Raw genomic sequence first — 11,865 nt, 5'->3', positions numbered from 1 at the left:
AAGAAACCTATAGAAGTGGGTCATTTTATTTTGAAAGCAGTGGGACAGAACATTTGTGATCTCTCCAGGTGTTCGGGGGGTACGGTAAGGGAGCCCCACCCCAGACACATTCTGGAAGGAAATGAAGACGCATCGTGTCTTTACTTCTATATACCTGCTTTCACAGGTCAGTAACCTGTGTGTTAACCGGATAAAATGTTATTTTATGTTGTCGCTTTATCAACGCTAATGGAAACAATAGCTGTTAAGATATTTGCCTGAGTTTATTTATGGGTAGAATGTGCTAAAGGGGAGAAATTTCCCGTATGGCCGCCATTACGGAGCGAGCTCATTTTAGTTAAGTGCTGGCTAACGAGAACTCGTAAGCTTTACACACTTTGTACCACAATTGGGCATTATCTATATATCCAGTTAAATTGTATTTCGTTAAGATGTAAATATTTCCAGTTGTGTTTAGAAGTGACTGAGTCGATTAACTATTGTAGCACAAGCACTGTATTAGCAATTGGGCGTAGCCACAGATGCACTTGAAGTTTTAGTCCAACATGCTGGATTTTTATAATACACTGTGAATAGTGAATAGAATTTCTACCAGTAAAGTACTGAATAAGGAAACATGTAATGTATTTACAGTTGTTATTGAATATAACTGTGTAAAAGAAATGTGATGATAAGGGAAAAAAGTAGTTTAAAAAAAGAACAAATTTGGAAGTGATGTGAACAGAGAACCAGATGAATTGTAAAGTGAAGACTGAATTATTTGGTGTTTATATTTTATTTTTGTGAAAACAAATCAGACTCAGACACATTCTGGAAGGAAACGAAGACGCATCGTGTCTTTACTTCTCCGCTATATACCTGCTTTCACAGGCAACATATTTGTCACCATGGTCCCCACCCACGGACCGGTAACAAATCTTGGGGGCTCGTCCAGGATCGGCGCCACCCTCTGGTTTGGAGCTGATCCACTCATGATATCTGGGACCAAGACCGGAGTTGAGGTTGGCTGAATGAGCAGTGATCTGGAGCAAAGACTGAGTCGTAACTGTGCTGAGTGGCCCATTGAGAGGGACAAGGAGGAGCTACAGCCATGGCCGAGAGAGGGAGGAAGAGACTAGTGTGGGACAGTAGGAAAATCCTACTCGACTACCTTGTCAGCGGGAGAGCTCTACCAAGTCGCCAAAAATGTGGGTCCAGTGCCAGATCAGGATCAGCCGGAGCTCGGTGAGGAAGATCAGGAGGGCTGCTTCGACCACATCAGTTCTTTTATGTACAGTAAGCACTTACTTGAGACAGAGGACGGTGGAATGGTGGAGCTGTTAATGTTAAAGGACTTCATTGATGATGTGATTAAGAATCGAGATGCACTGCCTGTACCTGACGATAGGGAGGATGCAGATTCACACCTAACACAGATAGTTACACAAACTGTGTATACGGCTCACCCCTCGGGTGACATGGGTGTTAGCCCTCCACAGACTGTCCCTGTGACTACGACAGCTAACATGGTTAAGCAGCCTCAGGTTGTAGGTGCAGCTAGTCAGGCTGGCCCAGCTAGTTCTATTTTCGATGGCAAGTCCAGTGACGCTTCCACAGTTAGCCCTGTGAGAACATCAGCCACAGCCATCTCCAATATCACCAATACTGAGTTACGGGAAATGTTAAATAGCTATGAGGAGCTTGGTAAAAGGCTTAGGCAGAGCATAATGGTACCTGCTGAACAGTCACCACAACATTCTACAAGGTTACCAGTTCAAGCTAACAAAACCCATAGTGACTCACTCCGATCCAATCCACCTGGGCAGCCTATAGCCCAGCCCACCCGTGAGGGGATAATCTCTCTGAGAGATCTTTCTTATCTCCAAAGAAGAGAGTTCAAAGTGCAAGGGGGTCAGGTTGGTGATCATTCATCAGACATTAGCTACAACCATATTTGCAAGCAGATGGATGAGGGGATTAGAGAAGGCTTCCCTGACACAGAGATAGTTCGTGGTGTACTCAGAATAATAAAACCTGAGACTTTCAAAGATATGTTAATTAATAAGGATGATCTCACTGTGATAGAACTGAAGGGTTTCTCCAGGCCCACCTGAGAGAGAAAAATAGTACGGAATTGTTTCAAGAGTTAATGTGTGCCAGACGAGAGTGAGACACCACAGCAGTTCCTCTACCGTGTGATAGGACTGAAGCAGCGGGTCCTCTTCACATCCAAACTGTCAGATGCAGGTATAAAGTACAGCCCAGCTACTGTTCAGGATGTCTTCTTACACTCAGTCTACCAGGGGCTAGGGTATAAGCACAGCGACATTCGGCGAGAGTTAAAGCCTCTGTTGTCAAGTGGGGATGTGAGTGATGAAACAATACTATATAGGTTCTTCTCGTAGGCAGAACACAACTAGTGCTCATAGCGCTCAGTCTGAGCTTAACACCATCCAGGAGTGCAGTACACAAGATAGAGCAGTTCACACAACAAAGGCAGACCCAATTAAAGAACTTACAGCCAAAGTTAATGAGCTCACTGACCTGGTGGAGGCGATGAGACAACAGACCCTCTCACGACCATTAGACCCAGTGAACCCATATTCACAAAACCGGTCTAGAAGTAGAAGAGACAGGACTTCTGGGTGTCCAACCTGTGTTGAACAGAACTGTTCCGATTGTTGTCATTATTTTATCTGTGGGGAAGAGGGTCACCGGGCTGTTGGCTGCTTAAAGAAACCGAGGAACCAGGGAAACGCCAATCGGTATCTGCCGCGGGGCACCCAGTGACCGATTCCAGGAAAGAGCTCCAGAGTGAGCACTTAAGGCAAATAAGGGCCCAACCTAGCCTTGACAACAGCAAATCAGATTCTCCCTTGTCAGTTACACCAGAAGTAGCTAACCATCAGCAAGGTGAGTCACTTGCTCCGTCTAGTGTTATGTCCCTCCACCCTAAACGTGGAGCAGTTGCTAAGCTTATTGGAAAGAAAGCCCTTATACAATGTAATTTGAATGGCTTAGCGGTGAAAGCATTACTTGACACAGGTGCTCAAGTTAGTATCATAAGTCGAGATTGGGAAGACCGATACTTGCCTGACTTGGTCATGCGACCACTGTCAGAGATCACTGAGGAGATGGATGAGTTGAAAGTGTGTGCAGTCAATGGGGAGCCCATACCATTTGACGACTGGACTCCCATCATGAATAATTTACCTGGGGGCGAGGACCCCAGCCTCTCTATCAGTACTCCGGTCCTTGTCAGCACTTTGCCTATGGACAAACCATTGATTGGTTTTAATGACCTGGAACAGATTATTGGGGCAACCAGAACGGTTGATACCTACTCAGGTTACGTTGCTTTGTAATTCCATCTGTCTTCCCCCTGAGAAAGCCGAAGTGATGGTAAACTTCATCCAGACGGTAGAGCCAAACATGCCACAAGGCTGCTTAAGAACGGGCGAAACGGATGTGGTTATCCCTGCTGGACAGGTTTACTGGGTAAAGTGCCGGGTTCCATCAACCATGAACCCTTCTCATTGTCTGGTGTTGTTTGAGGCTGATGAAGGCAGTCAGGCTCTAGAGCAGCTCGATGTCTTGACAGGGTTAGTGCAAATACAGAATCAAGCTAAGCCCTATGTCACAATTGCTGTGAGTAACGACACCAAGCATGACATTACCTTGACAAGAAAGACAGCCTTGGGCACCTTACAGCCTATTGAGCGGATTGTGGATGCAGAAACCAGAAATGAACCCGTATCTGCTGTGGCTGTGGATGAAGTAACAGTTGAGCCAGCTGAATCAGCTCCATCTCTGTTGCACCCTCCAGTGAACCTGGATCATTTGGGGGCGGGGGGGACAACAAGAAGTTGTTAGGACAATGTTGTTTGAGGAGTGCAGGGCTTTTGTGAGAGATGGAAATGACATTGGTTGTAATCCCGATCTGCAAATGGTGATTAATCTAAAAGATGATATACCAGTGCAGAGAGCATACACCTCCATACCAAAGCCACTGCTACGGGAGGTTAAAGAGTATGTTCAAGACCTCCTTGTGAAGGGATGGATAGTAAAATCCAAGTTATGCTGCTCCCATTGTGTGTGTGCGGAAGAAGGACGGGTCGCTCTGTCTATGCAAAGACTACCGATCTGTTGAATCAGAAAACGGTGCCGGACAGGCACCCACTGCCTCGGATACGTGACTTGCTTGATACCATGGGTGGATACTCCTGGTTCAGCATCCTTGACCAAGGTAAGGCCTACCACCAGGGTTTTGTGGCTGAAGGCTCACGCCATCTCACTGCCTTCATCACACCCTGGGGCCTATATGAATGGGTGAGAATCCCTTTCAGTCTTACTAACGCACCCACAGCTTTCCAGAGAAGCATGGAGGAGATCTTAGGCTCTCTGAGGGATGACTGCTGCATACCATACCTGGATGACATCCTTTGTTACTCACAGTCATTTGAGGCTCAAAAGTGTGAGCTATTTAAAGCTGAGGTTCGTTATGTTGGCCGGCTGGTTAGTGCTGAGCGTGTCAGGATTGACCCAAAAGATCTGGAGGCCGTCTTGGCTCTGAAGGCCAAATCACCACAGACTGTAGGCGATTTTAGGCATGTCCTTGGCTTCCTTAGCTACTATCGCTCGTACATACAGAACTTCTTAAGAATAGCCCAGCCACTGTACGAGCTACTCAAGGGCAAGTCTTCAGAGCGGCCCACTCACGGTCGTCACAGTAAGACCAAAGGGCCCCAAATGCCATCTAGGGCACCCATAGACTGGACTCCTGAACATCAGAGGGTACTTGAGCAAATGGTTGATATGCTAACTCATCCTCCAGTTTTAGCATATCCGGACTTTGACCAGCCCTTCGTCTTGCACACTGATGCATCCGAGCAGGGACTGGGCGCTGTTCTCTACCAACAACAGGATGGAAAGTTGCGTGATATTGGTTATGGATCACGGACCCTTTCACCTGCTGAGCGAAACTACCACCTGCACAGTGGCAAGTTGGAGTTTCTGGCTCTTAAGTGGGCAGTGTGTGAAAAGTTTAGGGACTATCTTTTCTACGCACCACACTTCACCATTTACACTGATAACAACCCACTTACGTACATCATGAGCACAGCTAAACTCAAACTAAAGTCCTATTATGATCAGAAAGTGAGGGGAGTAGTCCTGAAGCCAGGGGATAGGGTGTTGGTTAGGAATCTAGGAGAGCGGGGTGGACCTGGCAAATTGCGCTCTTACTGGGAGAACAGGATATACGTGGTCAGGGAACACGTTTCAGATAATCCTGTGTATGTCATCCATCCAGAAGGTGATGCCCAAGGAAGAACTAGGACCTTGCACAGAAACCTGGTTCTGTTGGTTAATGACTTGCCAGTGGAGTTTCCACAACAACCAACTAAACCGACCCCAAAACCAACACAAAGACATGCAAATGCTTGAGTGAGAGTTGAGAACAGTAGGGACCAGACAGGGAATGCTGAGACCTCTGATTCAGATGATGACTCAGGAAGTGGGTATTGGTTAAGAATACCATCAACCTGGGCTGAGCCCCAAGCAGCAGTTGCTCCTGAGAGACTAGCTGTCAGCCAGGAGAGGAGAAAACCAGTATGGGAGACACGGCTTCCCTCTGAGGAGAGGTCTGTTAAGATTCTGAGGGGCCGTGATGAGTCAGGGCAAAGCATGCCAGAGATGGATGCCCAAGACATTTTTGAGGACCCACCAGATATGGCTGGGGTCCACGAGGGAGGTCAGTTAGGAAGGGAGAGTCAGATGACACCTGAGACTGGGCCCACACTACTGGTGGATGATGGGGTGGTGGAGGAGACAAGCCAGGATGAGTGGCAATTAAGGGATGAACTTGAGACGTCTCACCAATTCGAACTGGAGAGGAATGACAGGAGTTGTGGGGAGCAGATAACAGAACCTCAGTCTAGCTCACCTACCCCCTTGAGACGGTCCACTCGACAGAGGCGTCCAGGCCAAATGCTTTCACAGGCAACATATTTGTCACCACGGTCCCCACCCACGGACCTGTAACACCTATACCTCCACCTTGAAAACGGCAACTTTACCTCTGAATGCTCCGAACTCACCATTGTTGCAGTCTATCTCTGACCCTACCTTAGCCAATCATCATCACTTATGCGGCAACCCCCACCCCCAGCCCACCCAGAGGGAAAAAAACACCTTGTCGCTGGCTGACAGCAGAACGTAACGCACCACATTTCAGTGTTTGTAACGGCGTTGTAACGGAGAAAATAGTAATTAAATAGATTACTCGTTACTGAAAAAAAATAATGCGTTTATTTTAACGCCGTTATTCCCATCACTGTTCAACAGTGAAATGTTCCAAACCGGTGTTTTTTGAGCGTTCCTCAACTTTACCAGTCACTCCTTAGGAATGTGTTGCAGGCATTAAATTTAAAATGTGTGAATATTTGCAAAAAATAGTTTATCAGTTTGAGCATTAAATAGCTTGTCTTTGTAGTGTATTCAATTAAATGTAGGCTGAAAAGGATTTGCAAATCATTGTATTCTGTTTTTATTATGTTTTAAACATCACAACTTCATTGGAAAATTATGGTACATATTATATATTTTGGAATTACTTAAATGTTTAATTTACTAGAGTGACAGTGATTAGGGAATGGTGTTTGTAAAAGACGACTTGGCCTGATTTTTGAGGGGTATTCTTCACTAATTATATTCATCTTCCTGAGGGAATATTTTTCCATACAGTGAGGTCACGTGTTACAGCTCAAGCTCTACTTTTTTCAGCTAATTGTGGTGTGTCATTTACTCGGTGGAATTATTTCAAACTATAACACGTCCCGAGTGAGATGATGTGTATCATTTAAATCTGGTTACTGTTTTATGCCAGAAACTCTTCATACATAATTGTACATAAATATGCTGCCTCTGTTGTTGCAGGTAAATAGTGTTAAAACCTCAAAGGAAAAATAGGAACAGGAGATGAGAAAAGACTTGAGGTTTAGATGAGTGCTGAGGGACACATCAGTGTTTCTGTGATGTTTTTCAGAACATGTCTCAAATAAGGTTTTCATACACCTGGGCTTTACTTTGAAACTGTCACAGGATTAACAGTCTGTCCTTCTTGTCTCCCTCCCTTCCTCCCCTTTTCTGTCTCTCTTCTGGATGACTCCCCCTCCCATATTTTCTGAGTATGATGGGTGTAGCACATCTCTGTTTTCCACACTTACGAGTGCTATCACCCAGTCACTCTGTCCTGCCGATTCCCAGAAGCTCCAGGAAAAGTCCTACGTTCTCGACCTTGTCTCCTGCTGCTTTACAGGCAAGCCAGGTCAACCTTCATCTCTGTTAATTGAAGAGCAAGCGCTGACCCAAAGAGGTGAGTGAATTTACATTCTTGATTCATTTTAAAACATATGTGGGTACCTGCTTTAATTCCACAGGGTACTCCCTTTTGTAGTCGAACATAAGTAAAGTCTTAATAAATCTTAATTATGTCCTCATAAAGAATATATATATATTTCCCATATATATATATATATATGTATATCACTTTAATATATATATTAGTCTTGTACACTGTTCTTATTTGTCCTTTTTGATTTTTGAAAAAAACTTGATACTTGCTTTGTATAATTGCCATTTATGTGTTGAAAACTCAATAAACAAAGTTTGGAAAAATATATATATATATATATTAAAGTGATATATATATATATATATATATATATATATATATATATATATATATATATATATATAAACTAATTAAAGTGATGGGCAAATTTCACAATGTTTGTTTTGCGCAAAGTTGGATTCAAAGTTGAATTTGAAACCAAATGCTGACTCTGGCAGCCTGAATTGGTCAAGTAGATCCCTTCCCCAAATCCCCAAATTTAATGCATTGAAATACTTGATATCCCCATTTTGTGTTTCCCCAGATAGCATATCTATACTGAGAATGCGGCAGGAAGATTAAACTGTTGAAGATCATCATTTAATTGATAAAGAACAGTGAGAGTGGGTTTTGTCCGATCATCGCTTCTGCAGGGTTAGAAAGACAATATCTTTACATGTATGTTTACACTTACTTAAAACCAACCTTCTATCTACCAAATTTCTATTTGGGAATAAATCTTATTTTATTGTTTCATACTTGTGTATGTGATTGTAAATGGCTCCTGTTTAAAAAAAATAAAATAAAAAACTAGATGATCGAAAGTGATCATAGTGTCTGCGGAGGTATCCTTTGGCTGACAACTGAATGAGAGTCTGGCGGGTCGGAAGCAACAAAATATGGTGGGCCTGTATGCAGTCTTCCACAGATGTCATTGCTTCAGTCTGCCACTGGAGGGAGTCATAGGCTAAAGCAGGTGGGAAAAGACCTGACAGGAGGTCAAGTGTGACTAGGGGAAAGCTGGGTCTGCCAACTGAGTAGGAGATAGGACTCAAATATCTACACGTCTCTAGTATTGCCCCCTATAGACATATTGCACAAAACTTGGTGGGCTTATAAGGAATCATCCACAGATGATTATTGTCAAATTTCAAGCAGTTTAATGTGGTGGTTTGTGAGGTATAAACATGTAGTCGTTGTAGTGCCCCCTACACGTCGAATTTCACGAACCTTGGCATGATTGTACGCAAGCATATTATAATGACGGTTGCTAAGTTTCATAAGGATTGGGTGAATACTTCAAAAGTTATAGGCCTTAAAGTCATATGAAATGTTTTCGTGTCACCTGTAGCGCCTCCTGTAGATGTAATGTCACGCAAGTTGATGGGCGTCTATACAATATATTACAGACTGTGTATGCCAAGTTTCATAAAGTTAGCGGTTGAAATGTTGCTTTTGTAGCACCCCCTAGAGACCAAGGGTCACAAAAGTTGGGGTGCTTCTGTGGTTTGTGAGATATAAACATGTAGTCGTTGTAGCGCCCCCTACAGCCCGAATTTCACGGAACTTGGCATGATTGTACACAAGCGTATTATAACGACGGTTACTAAGTTTCATAAGGACTGGGTGAATACTTGTGACCAATGGTCACAAAAGTTGGGGTGCTTGTACAGAATCATATCATTATCAGTGATATGAAGTTTGATTAAGTTTTGGTAAATACTTCACAAGATATTAGCTTTTGAGTTATACTGCACCACGTCATAAAAATGAATTAGTCATTAACTTTGTAATCAATAACCCTGGTGTAGTTCTTTTGAGAAGTTTAATGACGGGGAAAATGGCAGGCGAAAATACGCGTGGCGTAGTCCATTAGAACCAGGGCTATGTAAGGAATCAGAGGGAGAAAGAATTTAGTTTCTACGGCAAACGGTTCTGAGCCAAAACGTAAATTGGCTTATTATAGCACCACCTAGCTGTAAGCATGTGTATTGACACCTTGGCAAAGTGAAATCGCAAGACTTCTACCAAGTTACCAGGTTTGATGCCTTTCATCCTTGCAGTTTGTCCTGGGCACACTCTTTTAGCTAAGCAGAAAATTACAAAATCAACAAAATCAATAGGGATCCTGCAACTTCGTTTGCATGGACCCTCTACCTATTGTGGCTCAGTAGGTAGAGTGGGTTGTCCACAACCCAGAGGGTTAGCGGTTCGATCCCCGGAATGTGCCACATGCCGAAGTGTCCTTGAGCAAGACACTGAATCCCCAGTTGCTCCCAATATAAAAGCAAGGCCATTTACCATTTACCTAGATGATCGCAAGCAATCATAATGGACCAATGGAATGAGAGGAAACCAGTTTTCGCACCTAACCAAACTAATATTACTAGCCAATCATAAGTAGGGTGGGGGCGGGTCCTGTAAAATCTTAATTGAGATCCAGCAGCAGTTGATGCTGCGTTCATGACTTGGGGATAAAACGAGCTCTGAGTTGTGAAAAATTAATTGAACAGCGTCAAACTTAACGCATATCCGTCTTCATCCAAAATAAGCATACATTGCTGCTGCATATGTTTGTAGTGTTCAGCAAATAATGACAATATCCCAAACTTATTTTTTCTCCTCTGAGTTAACCTGTAGCGTGAACGCTATGACTTATCGGTTACTTCCGAGTTGTCTTGAACGCAGCAGACACAACGCAGTTTCACCGAAGTCGACAGATGGAGAATAAATTCATGAAGCCAGGGGAAGGCGTCCTAACTGATAAAGAACTTAAAAATAAATGGTGCTGGGCGATGATAGAAGAAAGGGGCAAAGATGGCAAATCTCTTGGTAGCTAGTGCCAGAAATTAAGAGAGCCGGGTGCAATTGTTTCTGTGTGTTGTGCTCGAAGAAGCTAATTTACGCTACTAGCGGCAAAAAAAAGTTCTACGGCGTCATGAAGGAGACCCCGGTCACAGAACAGCTGTTCACGCTGTCCAACACACAAGTCGTTTGCCGGGAGCAACATCCACAGCTGATGTACCGACGTCAATGACTGATGGTGTTTGTGACTTGAAAATACATGTGTGCGCGTTCATTGCAGAACACAATTTATCATTGACGATCGCTCAACCGCTTGTAGAGCTTTGATTTGACAAAACTGTACATTTCAAATCAGCTTGCCAGTTATATGAACACCCAAGGTATGTCACCAGAGTTTAACAAACGTCTGTCTGAGAAGCTCAAAAAGTGTATGTTTTCTCTTAATGTTGATGAAGCCACTAGCCAGAGCATGGACAAAGTTCTTAATGTACTGGTTCACTTCTTTGATGATAATGTGGCCAGAGTAATAATAAACATCTTGCAAGCAGGAAAGTTAATATTAGCAATGCTTCAGCACTTATGCTGGAACTCAAAGATGTCCTGCAGTGTTATGGTCGTGAGTGGAAACAAGAAACCAGTATTCTACTGGAAAGTTGTGCAGTTATGAGAGGTCATTATTTGTTTTGAACAAAAAACTGATGCAAATGTTGCAATTTAGACGTACAATATTATCTACAGTTCACTGTTGCACTGTAACTGATTATAAATAGTTTTTATATAAATTGACCTTTACTGATTGAAATGGTTGCTAATTGAATAATTCCTCAAATTAATTAGCCTGACAGAGTTTTGCATGCTCTTATGACATTAGGACCTTTAATTTCAAAAAATCATTTAGATCACTGGTGCAGCTCTGTTGCATCTCTGAAAAATCCAGAGAGAGCTGTGAGGTATCCCACCCTGTGTAAGCTGGTTAAAGCTCTTCTCTCCATTTTCAGACCTTTAATTTCTAAAAATAATATTTTAGATTGTAAGTTATCTTGTACCCTGTTTAGCACAATGCCAAAAATTTGTTTGCAAAATTGCCTAGCGTATGCGTAGACCCACTGCACCCCCGTCCCCCGGAAAAAAGTTCAGGCTCATTTTTTTTTTACTTTAAGCCCTGCAAAAGTTATAGGCCTTAAATTCATATTAAATGTTTCCGTGTCATCTGGAGTGCCCCCTGAAGACGTAATGTCATGCAACTTGATGGGCGTCTACACAATATGTTAGTGATTGTGTATGCCAAATTTTCAAATCAATGCTCGGAAAGTATTGACAGCACTTCACTTATTCCACGTTTTGTTAAGTTACAGCTTTATACCAAAATGGATTAAATTACATTTTTTTTCTCAAAATTCTACACACAGCACCACATAATGACAACAAGAAGATTTTTTTTTTTTTTGAGATTTTAATTTGTTAAAAACTTTCATTTTCAGATCTCTCTAGAGATGTTCAATCAGATTCAAGTCTGGGCTCTGGCTGGGCGACTCAAGGACATTCACAGAGTTGTACTGAAGCCACTGCTTTGATATCTTGACTGTGTGCTTAGTGTCCTTGTCCTGCTGAAAGATGAACCGTTGCTCCAGTCTGAGGTCAAGAGCACTCTGGAGCAGGTTTTCACTTAGGATGTCTCTGTACATTGC

Source organism: Chelon labrosus (genome assembly GCF_963514085.1).
Source record: "Chelon labrosus genome assembly, chromosome: 22".
Classification (NCBI taxonomy): Eukaryota; Metazoa; Chordata; class Actinopteri; order Mugiliformes; family Mugilidae; genus Chelon; species Chelon labrosus.
The sequence above is the reverse complement of the archived record's forward strand: the minus strand, read 5'-3'. Positions refer to the sequence as shown.